The following is a 13,974-nucleotide window of genomic DNA, read 5'->3' as shown; positions in this document are numbered from 1 at the left end:
ATAAGTAAAAATATGATACTTCGGAAGAGGAAGATGATAGGTTGAATGAATATTGTAGTGAAGATAAGAAATCTCTAGATAATAAAGATGATAATGTTGATAGTGATATTGGTAAGTGAAACACATTCTTTATATATATATATATATATATATATATATATATATATATAGTTTTTTCTTTTTTGCTAATATTTTTCTATTTTAATTTTTAACGATTGTCTACATTTTTTTGCATCTACCGAGAGTTGATAAGAATTTCTATTGACATTTAAGGTTAGAATAACCGACTAATGAGATATACATAATTGCTTATTGTGATGGTTGATCTTGTGCTAACATTCAATATTATTACAAAGATTTACACCAGACGTTCATTTAGTTTAGAAAGTTTTGCACTAGTACAGAGCTTCTAGAATAAGTAAATAGAATCAATGGCCTATCAAATATTATAGAAGACAAAATATTAATTATTCAATGTACACATAGTAACGAAGAGTATTGGATACAGTATCTTATTTTAAGTAGTACGGCAAAGTATTAAAAGCAGTAGGCCATTGCACAATCCATTGCCTTAGTTCAGTATTTATTAGAGTATACAAATAGTTTTTTGAATGTGTATTATAGCTGATGTTCTTGTATGGTGTAAGACACAATTTATCCATTTTCATATTTAGATAACTATTAATCTTTCTGCATCTAAACTTTGCCATAAATTTGTAGTCACGGGCAACTTGTGGTAGTTGAATTAATTGGATCATTTTGCATCATCTACCTTGTTAAAGTGAGATATTAGAAATAATTTTTTAAGCTAATATTTCATTACCTTCTATATGTACATGTTTGACTAAAGTTGTGGAGCTTTTCTCTATAGAAATTCTCATTTAACTAAAGAACATATTGATGGTGAGTTGGAAGCATATCTTGGAGTCAAAAATGTTTATTTCTTCTATATTTCTAGTTCTATTTTCTACTTTTCAAGTTTGATGAACAATTCCAAGTTTGAATATATTAAAATAAATTGTACGACATATCAAACACATTGTAAAATATATTTCACAATAAACATTACTTGTTATTAGAGATATAGTACTACTGTGTATGTGTTGTTGCAAAATAAAATAGATAGCAAAAGATACACTTTTAAGAGAATATTCATAACAAATATTTTTCTCGTTAAAAAATTATTGGAATAATCGTTGCAACAAATTGTCGTGTCACCCTTTCATTTTTTTGTGACATATATGCATTGCGACGATATTATAGCTACAAATATCATGTTGCTATTACATATTTCTACAGCAAATAAATAGTATTACAATTTTGTCAATACGATGAATGGTCGAAAGTTGTCACCCAATACATTCGATGACTCAACATACGCAACAAAGATATTTCTCGTAAAAGCAGTTGCAAAACACATTCCGTGACTCATATAGAGTGACAATACCCACAACAAACGTATTGTCATCGCTAAATTACTTTTGCAAGAAAATGTCAATTTTTGCAACAACATTTTTTTGTCGCGAAATCGGTTATTTTTGTAGTGAGCTATCAATCAAGATTAAAAATAATTTTAGATGGATGTGATGAATGCATTTTTACATGATGATCTTAAAGAAGAAGTTTACATGAGTATATATCCAGGTTATCTGTTGGACGGTCGTATTAATCTCACATGCAAATTAAGAAAATCCACATACGGTCTTAAACAATCACTTCGTGCATGGTACGCCAAACTCAATTGGCCTTTGTCAAGAATGATTTAAAGATGAGTAATGCTGATTTTTCCTTGTTCATGAAAAGATATATGATTTGTATCGTTATTATTTTGATCTATGTTGACGAAAAAGTTATTATTGGTGATTATATAGTATTAATTCTATCTCAATTAACGTGTTTATATAAGCCCCTAAAATCATATTAATGGGTTTAGGTGATTGTGATTATGACTTATGTGTTGTACTGTCAATTCCTTGAAAGAAAATCAAATAATCAAAGCAAGCAAGAAGGATACATAAAGTAATTCCAGCAAATTCAAAATTTGCTACTGTTCACGAAATGATTTCTCATAAATGATTTGTTGGATCTTGATTTTAGTCGTTGAATTTGAAGAATAATGACTTGTGTACCTTGTATCCAAATTTCATGATGATTTGATCACGAAATGCTGAAATACCAACGTTTGATCACTGTTGTGCATGCTGTTCAAATTCTGCAAATTTTATGTACTGTTGACCTCGAATTTTCTCTCTATTTTCGGTGAGCTTTATTGTGTTAATATATGTTATAAAATTATAGAGAAAGACAAGAATAAGAAGAGAGAGTAAGAGAGAAAATAACAAAAATCAATAAACACGTGTCTAATTTTATTATAACGATGAACTCATATTAGGGTACAAATGAAAGTTATAATTTGAACCAAATACATTCTTCTAAAGTAAATAAGACTTATTATCTAAGTATAGTTATAGGACTAAATAGTCTTAAATAATTCTTCAAAAATTTTACTAGAAAAAAAAAGTTCAATTTCCTTATTTATTAGTTATAGGCTACAATTTTTCAATATTTATTTGGTGTATATATATATATAAACATTACAATATTTTGCCTTAAAAATAATAATTAAAACTAAAAATATATAAATATATACTTCATATAAAACACATCGTATGGCGCCCCTAAAATTATATGGCCTTATGCGGTCGCACCTCTTGCATAACCTCTGCACTGCCCCCAACTCTAAATGACTAACACTCTCGAGTATCACTAAAGGAAAAATATACACTTAGGTTAAGTAAAATAATGACTAAATAGCTATAATGAACCAAGAGAAGATCCTAAATCCAAAATATCGGGTTTGAAGTAGTTGCCACCTGTTAAGCGGTTTTTAGAGAGTATCTTAAAAGATCTAATAGTTGCAATCTTGTTGCAAGATTATACGAATGAAGACGATAATATATAATTGATTGAGTTAATCCTAGACTTGGAAATTACATGATTAATATATGTTTAGTTCGCTACGTGGATCGTTGTATAAAACCTGTCCTTACACTTTATTTAGTTTGTAACCATTAGATTTTGATTTCAAATATAATATCATAATCCAAAGCCATATTTGCAATGAAACGAACCCAGTTTACGAATTAGAATTCCATCTAGTTTTATTGTATCTATGATTAGATGGAGTTTACATTCTAGGTACTTTACGTTTTATTGATGTTACATTTTTGAGAATTCATTTCCATCTGGTTATAACCGTAGAACCGATCATGAATATTAGCCCCTTTTGATTTTGTTAAAAATCAAAATTTCAATAAAAGGTAGATAAAATGTGTGATTGAAAATTTGATCGAAGTTGTGGGTTATACGAAATGTGTTCGTAAAAATTAATTGTTGATTTTGACTTAAATTTTTATTAATTTTTGCTAAGCATTTATATATATACGATGTCTAAAGTAAATTAAATAAATTAAACATATTAAAAGTATTTACAACTTAAATCGATTGGATTTAGGACATAATACTTACATGTGGCACTATGATCTTTTGCAGTCCAGATGTGAACGTGGTTGTTTATCCTTTATTCTCCTCAAAAGTGTTTTTTTTTTTTTTTTTTTTTTTTTTTTTTATTCGTTTTCTTTTAATTGATCAACAACATTGAAAATAGGTCAAAAGATTCCTAGAGAAAAAAATAATAAAAAAAGGTATATTAGGCACTAAAGCTATTGCGATCATTAGTTGAACTCATTATATTATTGTTGACAATAAAAATCTGATCAACAAATTCCTTACATAGTCAGGGTTTTTACTTCTTAACTCACTGATTTTGATGTTCAAATCGGAGCAAGAGGAGAAATGACCTTTTGCTAGGGAGATATTTAATTTTTCATGTTTTCTTTCCCTAGGTGGGAGTATTTATAGGTTTCTTCCAAGCTTCGAGACAATTGGGTCAATTAGGAAAAATAACAGGTCGCGGACTATGCTATTTAACTTGTAATTGATTCTATTTTAGTATCGCATTCTATTCACTCGCTTACTGTTGTCAATTTTATATTCTGCAAGTATATGGATCATAATAAGTGGATCATAATAAGTAATATAGTATACGAATAAGCTTGAATTATCGTTTGCACAAGGTCTATAATTTAATACTTAATTTACTCTTTCTAACTCTTAAATGATGGGGAAAAAAAAGAAGAATATAGTTTGGTGATTGATTATTTAAATTTTCTAATTATACTAACTTTATCTAAATGCACGCAATAAATCAAATTTGATTTTTAATATATAAATGTGGATACTAGGGCATACAATTTGTTAATCAAGATTCATTACTAATGTAATGTTCAGTCAAATTCTTCTAAATTATTTAATTTACATCTCTCGAGTTCAAATTGATTCTATTTAACTAAGTTAATTTTATATCTCTATGTGAAATAGGATACACCTTAGTTAAATACCCTAAATTTCTAAGAATTCATGTAACAATTGTATTAACTAGAAAAGGTAGCTATACGCTTTTATAATAGTTCCCGAATTTTACTACGTGGTCTAAACCTATAACTCACCTCTTGACTTGTTATAAATTCATAAGATCAATGAATTATTAGTTAAGTAATTCAAGCATTTAACACTATAATTAAAATAAATATAATAATTTGAGAACTAGAATCGTCAAAATTGAATTAAAAGGTCTCAATAACTATATTGTTTGCCCTAACAAAAAGTTTAGCTATTCAAATTGAATGAAGAAAAACAAAGAATTATTATTGAATACATCATCAGGTTTTCAATGAAGATGTAGAAAAATGGATGAGTCTTACACCAATAGCCTCTTCTTGCCCAAATCAATGCTTCATACCCTAGTCTTGGTAACTTGATTTCTTGTTTTTCTTTGATGTGTTTCTCTCTAAGTCTCAAGCTGTGGGATCCTTTTTCTCATCTCCTTTCGACATTTATATAGCATTCTACTTTTAAGAAGATCTCCTTACAAAACAAATTCAAAAAGACATACATGTAAATCAATGGCCACGGGTGGGCCAATGGATTACCGAGGTCCACCCGTGGCCTAATTTTCATTTTTTGTAGTTTAGTCCTCCAGCTTCTTACAAATTTTATTTTAACCCCCGAACTTTTCAATTGTCAAATTTTCGTGCTTAATCTCATGAATCGATCTAATTGCACCAATGAATTCTTCCAACTGATTAATCACAATTGAAAATGATCCTCAAGAGCTCGAATTAATCTTCAATTAGGCTCAAAATCACCTCTTTTTTTTGCAGCAATTGTACTCAACCTCGACTACAAATCAGATAATTTTACACAATTAGATTGAAAATCTGCTCAAATAAATTGTAGTTTATCAAGATTAAAAGCATAAATAAGCGTTTAAAACACATTTATCACTTGTGCATTTATTGGCTGGGAAGACACACTTTAAGCCACCGTTTGTTTCCCATTTTTACCCAAAAAATGCATTCTTTCTACCAACATGGGGTCCCACATGCTGATATCCATTTGAAATTGACTAGTGCAATATTTTACTTTTCCGAAATGCCCCCATTTCATTCAAAAGCCCACTCAATTTTTACTTTCCCAAAATGCCCCCATTTCATTCAAAAGCCCACCCTTTTTGACTTTTCCATCTCCCATAATTTTTGCTCACTGTTGAGGATAGTAAAGGAATTGGAGTGTAAAAATCTATTTGTGCACTAACATAAGGACAATAGTGTCAGTGGAATGGACAAGTAACGGCTCTATTTTGTCTAAAATGGGAGTGGAAAATGGGCAACAAACAGGGGCTAAATATTTATTCATGTGTACCTCAATAACGGTTATTGGATAGCCTGGGAAAGGAAATGGCTAGCCTATACATTTTGCAAGTCTTTTGTATTTTTGTTCCCCTCTCGTACTTTCACACCTGAAGAACGAGGAGAAGTAGGCTCACGGAAAATTGACTTGTCAACAATTCTCTTGATTACATTTCTTTTCTTGGACTCTTATCGACAAATTAAGTTGCATGGAATTACAAGGAAGTCTCGAAAATATGATAGGCAGTAAATTCATTGGTTGAAAATTAAGGTGCATTGAACTTCAAGGAAGTCTCAAAAATATGTTAGGCAGCAAAGCTATTGCGATTCATTGGTTGAATTCATTATCTTATCTTGATTACATTTGTTTTTATTGACACTTTTCACAAATTTCGGGGCATTGAAATTACAAGGAAGTTTCCAATAATCCAGCATCCCCTTCTTATAAAACCGGCCAACAGGATTGGCTAAGTTGGAAGAAGAAAGCAGCACAATTATTGTACAAAATGGTTAACTCTAGTACACCATCTTATCCTGATTACATTTGTTTTTATTGACACTTCCCAAAAATTGCGGTGCATTGAAATTACAAGGTGTTATTATTCTCCGATCACGAGAAGAGAAGATAAAAGAGAGGAAAACAATTCTATTTCTATCTTGAATAGAATTTACAATGGAGTTTTACAAACGCTCAACAAAAACTTCATAACAAACTCTCTCTAATCTTTTTTTTTTATCTTCTTCACACTCTATTTTTTTTCCTTTTGTAACAGGAGCAATTTTTCCCTTTGTAATAGCCCTCTATTTATACAAAAATTAAGCTACAAACCATCTTAAAATTCTACCAAAAAACCTGCCACATAATTCATTGACGAAGAGTAAAAAAAGGTGGTTGCCTTCAATTTGTCATTTGCATGGGAAAGACTTGTTCATTAAGAAATTGATAACAAATTGCGGCTGACTTTCAAGAACTTCACCAGGAAGAAACTGATTAAAAATATGGCTGGACACATCAATTCCCCCTCCAATCACATCTAAATCAAGTGTTATTTGACAACCATCCTAGCCATGTCTCTGTGCAGCTCTAACTTGTTTCTTGGAACCACCTTTGTTAACATATCTGTTGCAGAAGCTCTCTCAAAAGGATCTTCAAACGGTGGTTTTCCAAACTCAGTCCAACGTACCTTTCTCTACCAACAACCAATCCAACCAACTCCAAACCACAACTAATATAATTCACCTCGGTTGCTATTCAATGTTACCCACGTAGGACAAGAAAGGATGATAATTTATGGCCACAAAGGCTAGGAGAAGACACCACAAGGTATACTATGAAGGAACCATCAATTACACAAAGTAAACTGATGTTTTGGACACTTCTAGGGGTTATTTTTTCACTCACCAAGAGGGCAGCCGGGATTCTCCTTTTTCTCACACAAAGTCTCACAAAACATCATATGAAAGTGGCTAGGGTTATAGCCAAATATATACTCTAGAGTTAGGCTTTAAGTTGGGCCATTAAAGGGGTAAACGGGTCAAGATTCAAACCATCCATAAGGAATACAATTGGGCCGGGTGTAGCTCATGGACTTGGTTGTTGGACTTATTTCATTCATCGGCCTATGCCTATGAAATAATATTAACCCACGTTAACGTCATAACCCGAGATTTATTGGGTATAAAAAACCCAACAATATCCACTGGAATCTCATGTGTGCAAATCTTTACTAGTCTCAACAATTGTTAATCCATCACTTCTCTTATCCAATGATAGCAAATATCGATGTGCTTTTTCGAAGAATGGTACATTGAATTCTTAATTAAGTCAAGAGCACTCTAGTTGTCACAATGTATTTTATAATCATTTTGCTTGATCCCTAATTTTTGTAGAAATCGCTTTAACCACTACATTTCTTTACTAGCTTCCGTCCCTGTAATATATTCTGCTTCTATTGTGGATAAAGCAACACACTTTTGTAGTCTTGACTGCTATAAAATAGCCCCCCTGCAAAAGTGTAGAGAAATCTTGAAGTAGATTTTTTGTTATCAAGATCTCCAATAATATCTAAATTCGTATAACCTTCCAAAATTGGATTAGCTTCCCCATAGCATAGACATATCTTTGATATACGCTTAAGGTACCTGAGAATTCACTAGATTGCCTCCCAATGTTCCCTTTTAGGATTAGAGAAAAAAATGACTCACCATGCTCACTGCATGAGCAATATCTGGCCTGGTACATACCATTGCATATATCAAGCTTCTGACAGCTGAAGAGTAAGGTACCATTGACATATCCTCTATCTCTTTCTTGGATGAGGGGCATGAACTCTTGCTTAACTTGAAGTAATTGGCTAGTAGAATGCTTACAGGTCTAGCATTATGCATATTAAATCTTTTGATCACTTGTTTAACATATTTTTCTTGAGATGGCCACAACCTTTTATTCTTTCTATCTCGAGTTATGTGTCTTCCCAAGATCTGTTGAGTTGGGCCTAAATCCTTCATGTCAAAGGACATGGAGAGTTCCTTCTTTAGCTGATTGATTTATGTTGTATCTTGTCCAACGATCAATATGTCATCTACAAACAATAGAAGAGCAATGAAATTGTCATCTAGAAACCTCTGGATATAAACACATTGATTTGCATAAGTTCTTTTGTAGCCTTGGTTTACCATGAATGAGTTAAACTTTTTGTACCATTGTCTTGGTTCTTGTTTAAAGCCTTACAAGCTCTTTTTCAATTTGCAAATGAAGTTCTCTTTGCTTAAAACTTCAAAACCTTCTGGCTATTCCATATAAATTTCTTTATATAAATTACCATGAAGAAATGCTATCTTAGCATCCATTTGTTCAAGCACGAGATTCAAATTGACTACTAATCCAAGGATAACTCGAATTGAGACCATCTTTACATTGGTGAATTTTTTTTGGCAAAGTCAATTCCTTTTTCTAGCAGAAATCCTTTGACTACCAAACGAGCTTTATGTTTTACCATCCTTCCGCTACCATATTTCTTGAGCTTGAGAACCCATTTATTCATCAGTGTCTTCTTTTCCCTCAGAAGCTCAACTAACTCATATGTCTGATTCTTCTGTAGTGACTCCATCTCATCCTGCATTACTTATATCCACTCGTCTTTGTCCACATGAGTTTTTACTTCCTGAAAGCTCCTCAGCTCTCCTTCATCAGTAAGCAGAATATACTCTGACTCTGAATATCTCGTTGATGGAATCCATCTTCATTCAAATCTTCGTACCTGTAGATTGTTTATTTCAGGAGGTGCACCATCATCTGGTTGATGTGATGGTCCGAAATTTGAAAATTCAATAGTACTGATAGTGATCTGTTGATTTGGTAACAAGTGGTTCGAACAGCTTCTCTCCAAAATGGCTTTGGCAGCTTAGCCATACTTAATATTCTTCAGACCTTTTTCATGATCATTCGATTCATCCTCTCAGATACTCCATTATGTTGTGGGGTACATAGGACCATCTTCTCATGTTGAGTGCCGTATCTTATAAAGTAGGCATCGAGCTCTTTAGAAGTGTACTCACCTCCATTGTTTGAGCGGAGACATTTTAGCTTCTTTCTCGTTTCACACTTTACCATGGCATGGAACAATTTGAAGTATTCCAATACCTAGTCCTTTGTCTTCAAGAATATACCCACACTTTTGGAGAAGCATCATCAATGAATGTCAGAAAGTTCTTGTTACTGCCAGTGATTCAACCTCCAAGGGACTACAAATATCAAGGTGTACCAGACTTGAGCAACTTTGATCGTCCGTTAAAGAAAAACTGAAGCAGACTCTATGTTGCTTACCAAATAGACAGTGATTGCAAAGATCTAGCTCATCTTCGTTTGTAATAGTGATTAGTCCATTTTTTTTCAAAGTAGACAACCCCTTCTCACTCATGTAACTGAGTCTCTAGTGCCACAAATTTTGAGAAGTTTCACGTTCTACTATGTTGAGGCTATCTATATGCATTTTCACAATAGTCTTGTATAAAGTGCCTCATATATGTCCTCAATTGATAACCATGAAACCTTTCATCATTTTCTATGTGCCATTGCTAAAGTGATTGACATAACCCTGTTTGTCAATGGCTATCCCCGAAAGTAGATTTAGCCAAAGATCAAGTACATGCCGAACATCTTAAAGGGTTATTTTACACCTGAGGTTCATTTGTATATGAACATCACTAATTCCCATGATTTAAGAGGAACTGTTATTTCCCATCTTCACTGCACCAAAGTGTCAGCTTTATATATTGTGAAGAAATCTTTAAGTGGAATGGCATGGTAAGATGTTGCAGTGTCTATATCTTGGTTTGAGATGTGAAGACATGTCTCTTCATGGATAGAGTAGATGGCCACCTCTCCAGAAATAGTGACTAGTGTCTCTCTTTTTGTAAGCTGTTCTGGCCCTACTCTCGTAGCAATTTTCGACAATTCTTCTTCGAACAGCCCTCCACTCCACTGTAATAACACTTGTAAGTAGGTTTCCTTCCAGCTGTGGATTCATCCCTACTTTTGCTTCTACCTCTCCCCTACCTCGAATGGCTCCTTGGTGTCTTCCTTGATTCTCTGTAACAAGGGTATGTAAATTATCCATATCTTTTCTCTTGGCCTCTTTATTAAATAGGACATCATTGACCATAGACATGGTAAGTTTGCCATTAGGGGATGAGTTGTTGAGAGATACTACTTGTATTTCCCAACTGTCAGGAAGAGAACATAAAAGCAGTAAGGCTTGCATTCCATTTCCGAACGACATCTCTACAGATGACAATTGTTTCACCAAGCTCTGAAATTTATTGGTATGCTCAGCAACTGAAGTTCCCTCTTCAACTTCAGATTCACCAAACTACTCATCAACATGGCTTTATTCCGAGTGGTCTTAGCTTGCTACATGTCCTCTAGTTTCTTCCAAAGGCCATAAGCATCCGTTTCTTGTGCCACGTGGTGGAAGACACTATGATCAATCCGTTGTTGAAATTTGACCAATAGTTTTCCTATTTTGCTTCGTCCACTCCATCTCTTTGGTAGGCTTGGGGTTCACACCTTTGGCTTCAAGGGGGTCGTACAAATCTTTACAACTGAGGAGGTCTTCCATCCGAGGCCTCCACAGTGTGTAATTGGTGGTAGTGAGCTTGATCATAGCACCCAATAAAGATTCCTCCATGGCTAAGGCTTGATCAAATCAGAGTTGTATCAAACACTACAAGGGCCAATTGATAAACCAAGCTCGGGTACCACTTGTTGTGATTCTCCAATCATGAGAAGAGAAGATAAAAGAGAGGAAAAACTAATTCTATTTCTATTTTGAATAGAATTTACAATGGAGTTTTAAAAACTCTCAACAAAAACCTTATAAAAAACTCTCTCTAATCTTTTTCTCTATCTTCTCCATGCTCAAATTTTTTCTTTTGCAACAGGAGCTATTTTTCCCTTTGTAATAGCCCTCTATTTATACAAAAAATTAAGCTGCAAAGCGTCTTAAAATTCAGGTAAAAAACCTGCCACATAATTCATTGATAGAGAGTCAAAAAAGGTGCACTACAACAAAGTTTATTTTTTACGGCATGCATAGTAGGCCATAACAAAATGCCGTAAAAAGTGAGTCCTTTTTTTGGCATGCATAGTAGGCCATACAAGAACATCGTTATTAATTTTACGACGTTCGGTTGTGCGCTGTAAAAAGCATCCCACTTTTTATGGTGTGTAAATTTATATGCCTTTCATATTCCTTTTACGACATTCGTACAATGAACGCCATAAATGTGAGATAGTTTTTACTTAAATTCACGGCATCATGGCATTCTTTATAGTATGCCGTAAAAATCAAGTTGATTTCGCTGTAAATGAGCCTTCAATTTTTTAAAAACTATTTATTTATTTCATTACCAGCAAACCTATAATAATTACAACATCAACTAATGCCTTGTCCAAATTTCAACATCAGCTAACAAATGTTAGAAGACTACAATTAGATAATAAATACAAAGGAAACCTAACATATACCTACTTAAGTTGCATAACATTGACAGAAATGTAAACACAGGAAAAGAAAGGTGCTGGAAAGAAAATAATATGTAGTTAGGCGCACTAACTTCTGGGAAAATTTTACTCACGTAGGCCAATAGCTCATTTATGAAGATGTTTGGTAGCACTTTCTCTTTAATTAATTTAATTAGGAAATTATGAATTTTTAAGCAAATGTGATTAAACAGAGATTGATAATAAATTTCTGGGGAAATTTTTAAGCAGATGTGAATTTTTAAACAGAGATTGATAATAAATTTCTAGGGGATTAATAGACTAGCAAAATTAAAATGAATCGCCAATTAGACAAACAATTAGATCATGAGACAATTAGACAGGTTTTTGTCCATATGGATTTGACTTTTAACTAAACTATATATATTCTTAGAATCACCAAACTTAGAGACTAAACAAAGGAAAAGTAAATTGTTGCTTTTGGCATCACGTAAAGACTTCAATTCAAAGTCTAAAATCAATATGCAGAGTTATTTGGGCACCCACCTTCAAAGTCTGCTCCAAGATTATAGCGACACCTTTTTTCTCTTTGGTGGCAATGTCTCATTCTCTCTCTAGTAGTAGTGGTTTGGGGCTGCTATGGTGTTCAGTGGTGGTAGCATCGTGGTATGGTGGTAGTAGTGGTGGTTTGGGGCTGCTGTGGTTTTCAACGGTGGTGACGTTGGGGTGTGGAACTTGTGGAGGCTAGTTGCTACGAATGTGAGTGTCGTGGTGTCAAAACCTTGGTTGTTGTTATCTTTGGTTTGATTCAGTAGCGACAGTATCAGGGTCTGGTGGGAGTGGTAGTGGTGGTTTGGGGCTATTGTGATTTTCAGTGATGGGGGTGTCGGGATGTAGTGGTGGTGTTGACTTTGCTTGTGGTGGTGGTAGTGGTGGTTTGGGATTGCTGTGGTTTTCGGTAGTGATGGCGTCGGGGCGTGGTTGTGGTGGTGGTAGTGGCGGCTTGAGGATGATTTTAGTGTTATTAGGGGTTTTAGGTGGTTTTTGTTGGTTGTGCAGGTAGAGATGCTAGCAGTGATGGTAGATTTGGTGATGATTCTTGTTGAAGGTACAGGTAGAGGTGTTGATGGTAGTGGTGTCGGATGGTTGTTGCCGATTTTATATCCCGCAAGTGTACGGATCGTAACAAGCAATAAAGTAGACCTAAGAGTCCGAATATCGTTTCGACAAGGACTATTATTTAACAATTGGTTCAATTATTCCTAACTTTAATTTGATAGAAAATAAATAAAGAATTCGTTGTTGTGATTTTTGATACAACTATTTGAAAATGTGTTAAAGCACACAAAGAATGATTTAGAACTTAACTAATGAACGGACATTAGAGCAAGATAATTTCACTCATTGATCACCTTTACATCTTAAATTAAGATTTATATCTAATGTATTGTTCGGTCGAATTCTTCTATTATATTCAATTTACCTCTATCAAATTCTCATTGAGCCTATTTAACTAATTCAATTCCATATCTCTATACGAATCTAGCTTAGTTAAACGAATTCTTTGCCCTATAAATTCAATTATGACCGTAATAATTAGTATATGTATCTCTACTCGTTATACCAATTTACTGGATTGTAGGTGACTTTTGTTGGTTGTGTTGGTAGAGATGTTGAGAACGATGGTGAATCTGGCAACGATTTTTGTCGAAGGTATAGATGGTAGTGTTGATGGTGGTACTGTCGGGTGGTGCTAGTGTGGTGCTGGAGAGGGCGGTCGCAAGTGGCGGTGGCAATGAACCAATTATTTGGATATATGTGACCAAGTATTAAACCGTGACATTAAATTTTGATAACTTGTGATTGAAATATAATTTGTGACCAACAAATTTAAAAATCTGTCACCAATAGTAAATTATGACTTGTAATTTTTATTTTTTTAATTTGTGACTATTGAAATAAACTATGAACTATAAAATTTTTAACTTGTGACATCAAAATAATCTGTGACCAATTAATTTTACAATATGTGATCAGTAAAAAAGTTGTGACCTATAATAATGTATCTGTGACCATTAATTATATGACTGTGATTTTATTAAGGCCCCGTTTGGGAGTGATTTTTTAACCAAAAAAATTGATTTTTTTACTATTATTTAA

Source organism: Olea europaea, chromosome 8 (genome assembly GCF_002742605.1).
Source record: "Olea europaea var. sylvestris chromosome 8, O_europaea_v1, whole genome shotgun sequence".
Lineage (NCBI taxonomy): Eukaryota > Viridiplantae > Streptophyta > Magnoliopsida > Lamiales > Oleaceae > Olea > Olea europaea.
This window is presented reverse-complemented; position numbering follows the sequence as displayed.